The sequence below is a fragment of the Xiphophorus hellerii genome, chromosome 1 (assembly GCF_003331165.1).
Source record: "Xiphophorus hellerii strain 12219 chromosome 1, Xiphophorus_hellerii-4.1, whole genome shotgun sequence".
Classification (NCBI taxonomy): Eukaryota; Metazoa; Chordata; class Actinopteri; order Cyprinodontiformes; family Poeciliidae; genus Xiphophorus; species Xiphophorus hellerii.
In genome coordinates this window covers 31,398,991-31,413,039 of record NC_045672.1, presented here as the reverse complement: position 1 = coordinate 31,413,039, position 14,049 = coordinate 31,398,991, and the positions used below count along the sequence as shown (strand labels likewise).

At 39.5% G+C, this 14,049-nt stretch overlaps 1 protein-coding gene across 4 annotated transcripts in view; it reads left to right on the top strand.

Annotated features, from left to right (window-relative positions):
• Positions 1 to 2,024: 2,024 nt before the first annotated feature.
• LOC116722218 (neural cell adhesion molecule L1.1-like) overlaps positions 2,025 to 14,049 on the top strand; it is a 41,876-nt gene continuing 29,851 nt past the window's right edge. For 3 of the 4 annotated variants that reach the window (XM_032566444.1, XM_032566435.1, XM_032566420.1), the window contains exon 1: positions 2,025 to 2,239. The gene's annotated coding sequence lies outside the window, so the exon portion shown is untranslated. Of the gene's footprint in view, positions 2,240 to 8,335; positions 8,470 to 14,049 lie in introns of those variants that run through there. The other variant, XM_032566429.1, reaches the window with a different exon arrangement.

Here is a 14,049-nt window from a genome sequence, read left to right as displayed (position 1 = left end):
CATATTTTGACCGAGCTGCATCAAACTTGGCCTGAGTGATCCTGGAGGCTTGCCCGTCGATCCTACGTCATCATATTATGACGTCATCTAAGCCCCGCCCCCTCGGAACAGGAAGTGCCGTTTTTTTCCTTGGAAAGCTCTGTTTATGACTCTCTTGACCTAATCAAGATGATTCAGATGATAAACTCTGTCAATGCTCACTGCTGGCTGAACCGTGTGGGCGTGGCCAAATGGCGAATATCAGTCCCTCGCCATATACATACGTTTGGCTCTAATTCACACATGGATCATCCGATTGGCGCCAAACTGGATATGTATGACCTTTGTTCTGCTCTAAAGAGCCCAACGGGTTTGAGATGTAATTTGGGGAAAATCCGCGACAGCTTCTGCAGCGGCTAGCGGGCGGCAGTGCTGGAAACTGCGGCAGAGCTTCTGCGGTGGGGAGCGGGCTGCGGCTCTGGAAAACGCGCGAGAGCTTCTGCGGTGGCCGGAACCCCCGCGGTGGCCAATAGGCCGGAGCGGCGCTTGCTGCGAGGGCCGCCCGAGGCTGCTTGCAGCTTTAATTTAATTTGTCTTCAGTGTTTTATGTAGAAAACATGTCAAAATAATAGTGAGAGTCAATTAAAGTTTAGTGGTTTAACAGAAAAGTGCAGCAATGGGAAACAAGCTGATGACAGAAGACAATAAAACCTTTATTTCATTTATAAACATTCAGCAATTAAACTATGGATTAAATCATCAAAACGTTTCCGTCTAATTTTACAGGATTAGACTTTAGCCTTAGCAAAACATTTGGTGGTAAAATAATAAAATCATAAATCAATAAAAAAAATATTCAGAAAACCTGAACAGTGATTGTGTGAAAATCTCTAAAAGGAGAAAATCTAATGGTCTAAGGCAGTTTAAATATTAAATATGGCTGAAAACACAATAAAACAAATATAGTAAAGAATATTTAGACAAAATTTACAGTTTTATATTTCCATATTAAAGTAGTAAAACTAGTAAAAATATGTGCATAAAAAATAACATTAGTCTTGATACAAAAATTTTCATATTACAAAAAATACAATTTACTACATTTATTAAGCAAAATTAAAAACTAGATGACTGCTGTACAGTTAAAAAGGCAAATTATCCGAATGAAAAGGAGTGTGCAGTTACTAATTAACTTCACAGTGGAGTTGAAAAATGTTAAAAAAGCATCTTTAATTAACGTTTTTTAACAGAAATATATGGCTAGGCCTTTCACAATAAATCAAATAATTGCATGATGAATTAAAACGAGCTCAATAATTTCCATTTGCATAATTTATCATATTTCTCTTTTTTTTTTGTCTCTGCCAAAATCTGGATAATAAAAGTCTTCAGTCTGGTGCTTTTGTTTCAACCAGCCATTTTTGAAAAGACAATTTTGCTTACAGAGATTTTATAATTCATTTTATTTGTTGTTTCTGTAGTTTTGTTTATTTATTTAAGATATTTAAAATGTCTTCCAGTTCCAGTGTTAAGTATTCATCAGAAATTAAAATGTATTGATCTTTGAGAATGTGTTGTTGCATTGTCATTATGCCATTACATTATATTATTTGAAAATGGTTTCAAAACAACAATATTATTGTTTATAGATAATAATAAAAATTTTTATTGTGACAGTAGGGATAAAACTTTACATTTTGTCATAAAATCAGTTAATACTTAAAGATTAGGTAACTGAATCTACTGATTACTGAAATAATTTTCATCCCTACATATAGAGGTGTGATGTAGCAGCATTTTGAAGGAACAGCAGAGAGCCGGGTTTTTTGTTTTCCCCAGTGGTGTTCTAACAATCTAACCAGTTCACCACCAGTAAAAATGAAAAGCAGGATATGGGACCAAGAGAGATGGATGTAAAGAAGAAGGGAGGGGCGCGAAGTACCGAGGGAATAGATGGGGAGGAGAGGGAGGCTGCGATGGAGGAGGCTGATGTCATCGGTGCGGATGAGCCAATCAGAGAGCCGGGAGCGGAGCAACGGGGGGGTTTGGAGACGGAGCTCTGAAGGGTGTGTTTTATGATCCACTGCAGATTCAAAGCAAGAAGAAAAAAGAGTGGAGAAAGGGAACGAGCCAGGAGACAGAAGTGAAAAGATGCTGAGATAAAGGAGAAGCGGCGATGGAGACAGGAATGTGAAGAGGAGAAAACGAAGGGATAAAACAGAGGGATAAAAGACTGGAAGACGGGGAAACACCTGCAGAGGTAAAACAAAGGCTTCGCAGGCCGCTGCGTGTGTCTGGTTGTCAGTGTGTTTGTGTGTCAGGACGGATCTCAGCTGGAGGCTTAACCATCTCTTACGTAACACAGCCGCAGGTATGGAAAGCTGAAATGTCTCTGAGTTGGTTTGTGAAATCCTGAAACGAGTTCTGGACGCCTTAATCTGGACTGCAGAACCTAGAAGGTACATTGATTTAAATTTGACCCAAAGTGTGTGTCTGCTTTATGAAATCCCCATGTGGATGGAGGTAGGAGTGGCAGTCTGGCCTGGAGAAATGAAACCAGTCAGGGAGACGTTTGATTTTTCTCAGGTTCATTCACGTTTCTGCTTTGCTGTCACCTGTAGTCAGGATGTGGCTCAGAAACGGGACTGAATCAGCCTTCAGGGAGGAGTTCCTCCTTCTCCAGTCTGACATCGTCCATCATCTGCAGGCGCTTGTTTTTATTAATATTGAATGAAATAATGCACTATAGCAGAATTTGTGATTAATTATTTACACTTGTGTAGCTTCCTAACTATTCCAGATTACCTTCTGTGAAGAATAATCTGTTTCTGATCTGGTTTGACTTTTCAATGGGACGAGAATTTGGTCAAATCAAGACATTAGACATTCTGCTGTCAAAAGTTATGTTTATTTATAAATTAAAATGATTTATCTTAGTTTCTCTTTTTCTCCACAGTCAGCTGCAGCAATACTTAAATCACTGAGTTGCACCTCAAACACACGTCTGCCTTAATTCTGAGAAACTCTTGACCTTTTTTTTTTGGCAGAGTTGGAGTTCATAAATTAAATTGTTTCCTGCAACAGACCCTGGTTTTAAGTCCATTACTTTTTAAAAGGGTTGAAGTCAGAGCTTTGGGATGCCGTTCCAGAAACTTGCTGCTTCTGTTTGGAAGTTTTTGGGAACATTGGAATATCATCCAGAAACAGAAACTAGCAGCTGCACTCAATCAGGATTACGAACCAGAGGTTAAAAGGTCGACGCCTCCTTCAGGCACAGAGACCATCAAACTCCTAGCAACACCAGCAACTAAGGATTTAGGATTAGATTAGAGAAAATAAAAATAAAAATAGGCATATAATCACTCCAGAAACCGGAAGAGTTCAGATGAATAATTAATGCTCCTGCCACAGCATCTTCCAGTTATTTGTTGGGTTTGTTTTTCCAACATGAACTGAAGGCAAAATTAATGCAGATAAACTCCTCATTCAGCTGCCTGTTGTTGGTTTGTTGCCATACATTTATACAGGGTTTTTTTATTTTAAAGAGAAGACGAGGTTGAATCAGTGCAAACATGCGTTATATCGATCTGGGCTCTGAGTATCTCCTGATTAGTGTCAATCAGAGAGACAGTCTGGGGGGAAAACTTGCTTCTGTAGCGCCAACCTGAAGGTAAAGGTCTAAACAGTTCATGTCCAGCATGTGTGGGGTCTGCTGAGATGCTATCAACTTTCACAATGCGCTGAGTCAAACCTGCCAAACCCTTTGAGCGACCTGTTCCCCTCCTGGCCTGTGGGGGCGCTGCACCAAGAACCACTGAAGGAAAAAAACACAAAAACCTCTGAAGACACTGAAAGCAACTTCCTTCTTTACCAAATGGAAACAAAATGGAGGTGTCAGATTTTAGCTATTGGAGGATTTCTCTTTAGTCTTTGGCTGAAGACCACGAGCCATTTCTCCCACTAGCGCTAGGCTTGCATGTTTGCTTTGGTTGTATTTACCCAGAATGCCCTGCTCTGTAGTCCACTTCCTGCTTTTGGAGCGGTCTCTGGTCTGCCTGGCGTTCACATTCAAACGGAACCAAAGTTCACTTCAACCAAACCCAGAACGAGGTTTGTAGGACCAGAGTTAGCTTAGCGTTCACACCTCTCCAACCGAACCGGAATTTATAAACTAACGGACTGGAGTTTTATTAGACAGGCCTGGTGGGAATGCAGCCAAAATCTGATATTCCTATTTCAGATAAAACATTTTAATAGAGAAATGAAGACTCTTTAATACCTGCTTTTAGGTTATTTAACTTTTAATCAGAATGTATATTCTAATTTATTGAATATGACTGAATGTTCATGTCACTGAGTTTCTGTTCTTACGTTTGAAGGTTTATTTTCAGTCTTTTTCTCGTCTCGCTGATTTCATTTTATTTTATCTCCCATTTAAATCTTGTCATTAGAGGAAGCCAAAATGAAAGTAATCCATATGTTTAAATACTCCGGTCTTAATCTGCGATACAATAAAATAAAATATTCTTTATTGTCTTCCAGATAACTTCTTTTTTTCCCCGGTCAATAATCCATTAGAGCGCTATTAAAGTCCTACACAATAAAAGCATAACCACTCAGCGAGATACATGCCAGAGTTTCAATTAGGAAGATAAAAAATAAAACAAGATGAACATCTCCTGCTGGATGCCAGTAGAAATATGAAGACGTCTTTTAAAGCTTCAGTTGAAGAAAATTTGAAAATGATCCAGTTTACTCCAACTGGATGGTGTTTGACAGGTCTTCTGTTTGTTTCATAACCAACGGCGCTGAATGACCTCACTATTGCTGCCAAGGCGACTAATTAAATTGCTGAGCAGAGCTTATTCCTAAAGAACAAAACTACGATAAACATGGAGCCGGTTTTTCTGTTTTTTCTGTGTAATCCCAAACACACTCTGCGTCGTTGAGCTTTAAGCAGCCGTCTTGGTTTCAGCAGATTTTTATTCCCTAATTATTTTTACTCATAATATGTTGGGATTTTCGCCCAGATCTGTTTATGATGTTTACAATTTTCAATAAAGTCTCAGACTAGATTCTATTACATGAATATTACAAGTAAAAATTTGATGTTTAATATGAATAATGTGTGATATGTTTGCAAGAGACAATCAGATTTAATAATCTTGGACTTCTTCCTACTCCTTTTCATCTGGTTTTTAAAGTTTTTTATATACCATTATGATATATAAATATATTTGCATTCTTGTTTTGTTTTTTACTTGTTTAAATCTTAGTAATGATTTAATTGCAAAATGTCTAACCGTTCCATCATACACATTCAGTTTCTCATTGAAAATCGTTGGTGTAGTTAATTTATGGCAGTGCATTCAGTTGATAATTTTTTATTTTTAATTACCGTATTTTTCGGACTATAAGCCGCTACTTTCCCCCCACGCTTTGAACCATGCAGCTTGTAGCCCAGTGCAGCTTTTCTGTGGATTTTTCTTCAACCACCAGGGGGCTCTTCAGCAGGAAGTGAATCATTGGAAGTCAAACTTGGAAATCAAAGAAGAAATTGCTGCTTTTCATTTAGAACAAGCACATGCTAGCAGCAGACACGACGGAGAAATGTTTTCAAACTCTTTCCCCTCATCATGGAAACACACAAAGAAATTTATATGATGCAGCTTTTAAGTTGAAGGCTGTAGGTCTGGCAGAGGGTCCTTGTGGAAAACCTTGAGCAGCGGAGATACCAGCGGCTTATCGCCCGGTGCGGCTTATACATGCTTTTAAGAAAACTTTGCAGGTACGGTTTATGGTGAGGTGCGCTCTATAGTACAGAAAATACGGTACATTTCTCCTTTATGAGATGAACTTTATGTCCCAGAAAAACGTTCTGGTGATTCCTGAGCGCCGCTTCTGTTTCCACCAATAACCACAAACTGAAATACTGGTTCTGTCTCGACTCAAACTCTCAACTGGATCTGAAATGTAAAAATCTTTCATAAATCGGTTCAAATGTTTTCATCAAAGCTACATAAAAATAAACTAAAGCTGCATCTAGACCTACCACGATTGCAAATTTTACTGGACGATACTGGATTTTGCTTTATTGCAAAAGTTATTGCAATAAATAATAATATTGTTGTTTTGAGACCATTTTCAAGTAATAAAATGGTCACATATTCTTAGTAAGCTTTATATTATAATGAACCTTTAACACTGGAACTGGAAGACATTTTAAATGTCCAAAATAAATAAACATTATAAATGTAAATAAAATGAATTATAAAGTCTGTGTAAACAAAATTGTCTTTCAAAGAAAAGGCCAGTTGAGACCAAAGTACCAGACTGAAGAGTTTTATCATCCAGTTTTTGGTAGGAGAAAAATTACAAATCATTCATATTTAAATTATTAGCTTGTTTTATTTTATTATGCCATTAATTGATTTATTGTTTATTTTGACAGCACTAATCTCTACATCTATATAACATCAACATAAAGCCAGACTAGCAGTTAAAAAACTCGAGCTCATTGAACTTCCTGCTGTTTGAACTTTTATTCTTGAACTAATTCGGTTCGGTTCAAACTTGCTGTTTTGTTGAGAGCCTGCACTCGTTTCCACCGGTTTGGGGAACCAAGGATGCATCAACAGCAGGTGTGAACAGCTCGAAATCGCTCCCTCTTCATTCATTTCCAGTTCATCTTACGGCAAAAATCATTTTCCCTCCTCCAGCCAAGCGACTGGCAAAGTTTGTGCATGTGGAATATCAACCTCGTGCACAAAGAGGCTGGCGACGCAACATAAGAAACCGAAACTAAGAGTTCGCTCATAAATCAGCCTGACGTTTGGGAGATCGGTGATCGGCCGGTACTTCCATGTGAAGAAAAGGTCTGAAAATCAGCTGCTGCCCTATTTTGCTCCACATCCACCCATCAGGTCAGGTCTGCATGTTAACAGTTAATAATAGTCATTCCACTGTTGCCAACTCAGCGACTTTATTGCTATATTAGGAATATGCAGCTGGGAAGATTTGTAAAAGATTTTCAAAACGTACATGTGTATTTGTGCATTAAAAGTGAACAAAATATTTACAATAAGCGACAATAAAAAGAGCTGTGCAGATATGAACAGAAATGTTTAAAATGCGTAAAAAGCTGTGCAGATGCCAGCAGGAGTGTAAACAGTTCCTAAGTCTGTTGGGAGAAGTGATGGTTATGAAGTCTAAGCTGCTGGGAGGAAGGATCTGTGTTAACGCTGCGTTGTGCATCTAGGATGCAGCGGTCCGTCACTGCAGGAGTTCTCCCTGTTCAAACACTACTTAGTGTTTGAACTGTTAAAATATGAAGTTATGAGCGTTTTTAGATGCTATTCGCTGGCAGTTCTGGTCGCTAAACCCAGAAATACTTATTTAATGTGTTTGAATAATTTTTAAACTCTACTGGAAGCATTAACCTTCACCTCAAAAACAAGATTTTCTGATAGTTTTCTGACTTTCTGGTGTTTTTCTGTTTCTGCTTTCAGGTTCTGTTTTACATAAAGGAAAGAATTGCCTCTTGTCCTTTTACAAAGTGAGTCTTTAGTGTTTCAGAGGCAGACTGAAAGGTTTTTTTTATCAGAAATGAGGGTGAGATGGAGGTCCGCTTGACTAAATGAGATTAGCTAAATTAATCCTCCAGATTGCTTATCCATCATCCCTTTCTCTCATCCGTTGTTCTGCTTTCTTTTTTGCTGTTTTTTTCCTCTTGTGCCCATTAAGACGAGATTGTTGTATTAATGAAATTAAGGCGTGCCCTGCTTAATTTTTCTTCCTTCAGTCTTCCCCTTCCTCTGAGAGAGTGAGTGAGTGTGTGTGCGTATGTGTGTGTGTGTGTGTTGGTTGGTTTGTTGGAGTGAACATTAGCTCACATTAGGGACTGTTTTAAGCAGCTTATCTGAGTTTGAGACCTTAATCTGGTCAGAAGCAGCTAATCTAACTTTAGTGACTTAAACGGATTCGCTGAAGAGAAGCAGCAGAACAAAGAGAAACACTCATCCTGCGAGTAACAAATATGTGACCTCTGATTTTTTATTATTATCATGTGACCACAAAAACAGAGGCAGCTGTGTTGGTCAGTGCTCCGGCTAACTGTTTCATCAGTCACTCATCTGACAGCCAGCCAAATGCTGCACAATTATTTCCTGTGTTTTACACGAACATGTTGGAATGAGCGGCGTTAGGTTTTGGGAAAACGATGAGCTTGGTGATGTTTTTCACAGAGTCACAATGAACTGCACATTCGGGACTGAAAGACATACATTTTTTGGACAATGTTGAAACATTTCCTCTAGACACCAGTTTCTTATCACTGTCTGACAGTTTGTCTGTCTGTGACTTCATGGAGAGCTGCTGTTGATTCCTCTCCTCATGATCTGATACAAACTGAAGGCTGATGCTTCCAGCCATCAAAACCTTTAGATTCGAGTTGCTTCTGGGGAGGAGGAATAAACCTGAATCATTTCAGAGGTAAGGTTGGCAAATAGCAGCATGTTGTGTTTAAGTGAAGATTGTGTTGGCTGCTGAGGTTAAACAGAGCCGGCCCAAGGCAATAGCAAGCTAAGTAGCTGCTTAGCCAGCAGGAGCCTCACGTAAATGCTTCAATTTCAACCAGGACCGTAAATTTTTATGAAAGAGGATACCATTAAATTTAATTTGACGGTTTCAGTAGAGACAAATGAAAAGATTTTTGTTAGTTTACAATTTAAATTTAAAGCTGCAGTATACAACCTTTATAAAGAATATGTTTTTTACATATTTGTTCAAACTATCACCATGTTGTGGCAGTTTGTTATAAGACAGATAATCTATGAAAAAATCGATCTCCACGTCCTCCCTGAGGTGCTACTGAAGAAATGCACTAAAAACAACCAATCAGAGCCAGGAGGCTGGGGCTTAGTGCTGTCACTCAATCTCATGCACTCACTGCTAAATGTGCTAATGGCAAAGAAACAACTCACTGTCTCAGGAGAACCGTTTATCTGCCATCAGCTCCTCCTCAGAACTTCATCCCCCACGAGTCCCCACTCTACTAATTGGTGCTGGCTAGTCTGAAGGAGCAAACAGCTGGTGGAACATCTGCAGAGTTCATTATAGGAGCTACTTCTCAGTGAAACGCTGAGAAATGATTTAAAAACATGTGAAAGGGTTAATGGAGCCATGTTGTGATGACTTCCTGAAGGCGGAGTTTCAGAAAGAGCAGGAGCTTCTTAAAGAGACAGTGTTACTTTTATGGTGTGGAATTTTGAAGTCAAAATTCTTTTATAACAAGTGAAGGTAACGTAGTTACTGGATTATACTATAAAATGTCACTATGTGCCTGGATAACTCAACACTGCCTCTTTAAGTTACGACACAAAGACAGATTTACAAAATAACGTCTTGAATAACTTCACAGAGCTTCACTTTAAAAATTCCTGGCAATTCTTCAATTTTCTCTGACAGTCCAAACTTATTCAGATTGGTTGAGTAGTTTATAGAGAGCAAAATGAGGCTCATGGACAATAAAAATCATAAAGTAGATTATTTCACCTCTTCCTGTTACTTAACTGTTTGTGATTGTGGTTATTTGTCTGAATGTTCCTGTTTCTACTCATTCAGGTTTAGAACTGGAAGGTAAACTCCAGCTGTCTCTGTTTTACCCTAGAACAAAATAAACACCTTTAAGACTTAGACAATAATTTTCCTAATTCTCATAATTAAAACATTTGGTTTGTAGTTTTTGCTACAGATGGAAGGCGTGTAGATTTCCTTTCTATGATTGGACTGGATTTAAAAAGTCTGTGGCTCTAAGCGCTGTAGAGCAGAGAACAGGAAGGCTGGAGGAGTGTGTGTGTGTGTGTGTGTTTGGAGGTGAGTCAAGTGGATGCTGGGAGTGGCTCTGGAGATGAGGTGTGGTGAGACGGAGAGGGGGATGGGAGAACTGAGGGAGGGACGGGGGATGGGGACAGATACACGGCCGTGTGGTGCTGGAGGTTACCATGGCGATGGGGAGCGACAGAAAGTGATGGGAGGGACATCAACGCATATTTCACTGAGCAAATTTACGTCTTTCCCCTCCGACTCATTGACGAGCGCTAAAGCTTCACAGGAAATGAAGAAAAAGCTTTTCTAAATAAAAGAAGAAACCAAACCTCCAATCAGGGAAGACAGCAACTAGAGAGAGAAAGGTTGTATTTCATAAAGTTTTTAGTTTTGCTCATGTTGGACACAATAAGATGATTCCCAGGATAATTATGGAAAATTATTTGTTTCTGGAATTGGCTGAACTCATTATTTCTTCTGCAAACTGAAACAAATCTGCAGATTATATTTGTTTTAAATCAACCAGAATCTGTAGAAAGTTGAAAGTTATATTCTGTCTTTTGTTTTCTTTTTCTTTTTTGGGGGAGCTTTTAATGTCTAAACAAAATAACAGTGAAAAACGGTGCACCGATTGCAGTTTTCTGGTCGGTTGCCGGTTACATATTTGTAAAAATCCTGACCTGCAGATTCTGATTTTGGCCGATACCAGTTTTTTTTGTCTGAAATGTTGCTGAGTGATTATTGTTAGCTGCAAACATGCAGATAAGAGCTGGTCTGGCAGTCCAACCTCTCTAACGGAGAGCAGAAGAGGACAGCAGCTGATCTTTAGTCCTTTGCTGAGGTGGATAAGATCAGCTTCACATGTAAGTATTGGCCCATCACTGATTTCCCAGAATTAAGGAAATCTGTGCCAATAAATCAGCTGGCCGATAAATCGGTGCACCCATAACTAACACTGAATTTATGTCAAATATTTCTGTAGTGATTTGGCTTTAAATATAAAACCTGGATGGAAAATCAGACCTGTTCTGATCGATCAATCAAACCTTTCTTATCTCTGCCTGTCAGTAAAAATAGATTAGATGTGCATTAAGTTTCAAACATAAGTGATCTATTTAACTTTATCTTTGTTATACCAGAAAATCTCTGCAGGAAGCCGAATGGGGAGAAGATCAGTGGACAGAAAGAAGAGAGTTTTTTCTGGGTTATTTTGGTATGTGCTGACAAAGCAAAAAAGAGTAAAATAAAGGATTATCCAGGAAAAAACGCAGACCAACGCTGTGGGGAATGAAAAATGTATCATAGAAAGTCGAGCCTGAAAGAAGCCAATTCGCTGAACATGTATGGAGGAATTTTACTGCCAAAAGTCGAGAACTTACAGCTTGGAATCCACCTTTCAGCCGTTGCTGCCTTGTTTCCGCTCACTTTGAGTCCTCTGCATTTCAACCATTGTTAAAGTTTCTCCAGCTTCTGTATCAAAGAATATTGAAACAAAGCTCCCGAGTCGTCTTCATCTTCGTTCAGATTTCTCTCTGTTTGTGCTTTGTTTGTCCGAACATCCGGGCAACTAGTGCGCTTATGAATATTAATGAGCATCAGTGGTATCTTTTGCAATCAGGACCTTTTGCAAGTGAGCAGAGAGGTTTGTGAGCGGTTCGATTTGATCTGTGCTGGGAGAAAATCTGAGGAAAATATTGGAAAGAGAGCAGAAGTTTTGAGAGCAGAGGGATGACATCTTGCTTTCAAATTAAAAATGATCAGCAGTACAATGCACTATCTGGTACCAAAACCAGGTGATATCTGCATTCAGTACCCACAGTACTGCATAGATCACATCCGCTCTCAAGCTCCACTGCTGTGTGAGCAAATATGAAAAGGTAGCGTTTCGCTCCTCCTCAACTGTTAGGGTTTTAGTCTGCCTGGCAGATCACGCACACTTCCTCTTTAGTTTGTCCTTCAGACCTCAAGAAGCATCAGAGTCCAGAGAAATCCCACAGCCATTGGGTCAGTCAGTGGACCCATAAACCCGATGTATGATTTTATAAGGGTCATCTTATGATGATGTCATACGAAAGCATCTTAAGGCCGTTTTAGATGGAGAAAATGTACACAAAAAACTCTGTTTTTAGATAATTCTCAGAAATTTTCTGGAAAAATCTTGGAAATTTTCTGAGTGTTTTTCCAGAAAATTTCTAAGACTAGTCTCTAAGTCTGAGTTTTTTGGCAGAATTTTACTACTTTTTTTCTTACAGTGGCCCAAATATGTCGTTGTAGAAACAGCAGATTGCAGTTCATGGGAAGATTATACTTTTACCTTAATTCTTAACTAATCAGGAGTAACTTTTGTATTTTTGACTAATCCGGAATAACGATGGGAGTGAAATCTTTGCTTGGCGTGTCTCTGTTTGCGCCCTGAGGGTTTGCCCCTCTCAGCTGGAACCTCTCGCCCCTCGGCTAAATCTAATGGACCCCAGCTGGAGAGGGAACCCACCCAGAGTGGGTCGCTGTTCAGACAGCAGCGTGCCTTCACTAATGACAGATTTATGCATTCCTCTGCAATTGCTTTGTTTGTCGTGTTGGGGACAGGACAGACACCCACGGGCAAGTGGCTTTATGTCTACGAGAAGTGTGTGTGTGTGTGTGTGGGTGTGTGCGGGTGTGTGTGTGTGCGTGTGTGTGTGTGTGTGTGTGGGCGGTAATGTGAGTGGGGTGGTAACCCAGAAGTGTTTGGACTGTGTTGCAGTGTAATGCCTAATTTGAATGAGAAAAGAAACGTTATGAGCGATGAAATGAGTGGATTCTAGATTTCAGTTTGTAAATGTCACACAAACGCAACGTAAGAGAGATACAGGAAGAACGTTTTGAAAGGGAACATATGCAAAATCTACATTTTGCCTGTTTTTGTTCTTCCATTTGGTTTCTACGGCTTCCAGAAACAGCCAAGCACTTAAACAAATTACCCATCTGGTTCTTGGTAATAAATGAATGTTTTTTGGTGTCTTAAAGATGAGCCGTTTCAAAACCCTCTGAAATGTAATGTCACAAATCTGCAGGCGCTGTCCGTTACCTAGCGACCCCACCAAAACTCTGCCGTTACCTAGCAACCCCACCGGAACTCTGCCCATTACCTGGCAACCTAAGCTGAACTCCAGCACGTTTGGTCAGCTAGTCTTACCACTGTATGCGCTGTACAATGGCTGCTGGAAAAGTGCTTTGTTGTTGACTTGCATTCCAGAAACCACTTTCTGCATTCTTGTTGGTTGTGCAGGAGGCTCCACTTCCGCTTTTCAAAGACGAATGGTTGTGTAATTGCGCATCTGTTTGCAGCCATTTTCACGTACAAAAGTAAACGTTGAGTTAGGGGGCGTGGCCAGCAGTGGCTTAATTGGATTTAAAGTGACAGGAGGAACTAACAGCTCTGAATAGACAGAACTGAGCAGACTGAAATCTCATTATCTAAAAAAATGTAACAAACATGTTTGGTATTTACCATGGGACTAACCTAACCTGTTCAAGTTAGCGTTAATATTCATTGTTATACAAAATTTTGTAATTTTTCACTTTTTTGACTAACTTTTTGTTTTTGACTTCTGCCTTTACGTTCCTATATTGTTTATTGGTTATTCTTTTCTTCTTCATCTTTAATTAGAAATATAGAGGCCTTCACCAATAAATAATTCCTCTATTAAAACCATTTTCTCTTAAAGACACATTCAGGTCTAACAGAACACACATTATTAAGGCCAGATAGACCCTTTAAATAAACACCCTAAGAGTCGGAGGGGGGTTGAAGTCAACCCACCAAGCAAACAGTGAGCCTCGCTTCAGCTTGTCTTAAAGACATTTTATTTAAGATTTAAACATTAAATTTATGAGCATCTCTGGTGATTTCTGAAAAGCTTTTTTTGTTTTTGGGACTATATTGTGAAACTGTTTACCAGAAGAGGTTAGCATGTTTTCTGGCAGTAAAGAGTTTATCTGTTGGAGATGTTCTTGTTGATGATTGAACTCGTTTTATTTCCTGCTTTTGCAGACAGATTGAGCTGTTATCAGGCGCTCTATGATTAACCCATTTGCACACAGACTCACACAATGCACACCCCATTGCACAGCAATTAGCATATCGAGGGCGGTGTGGGGGTTCCCCGTCTTACCCAAGGACACTTTGACGTCTGGCAGGTTGGAGATCAATTAGCTGAAACTCAGCCCCTCCACCCCTGATCCACAGCCAAGAAAACATCAAAA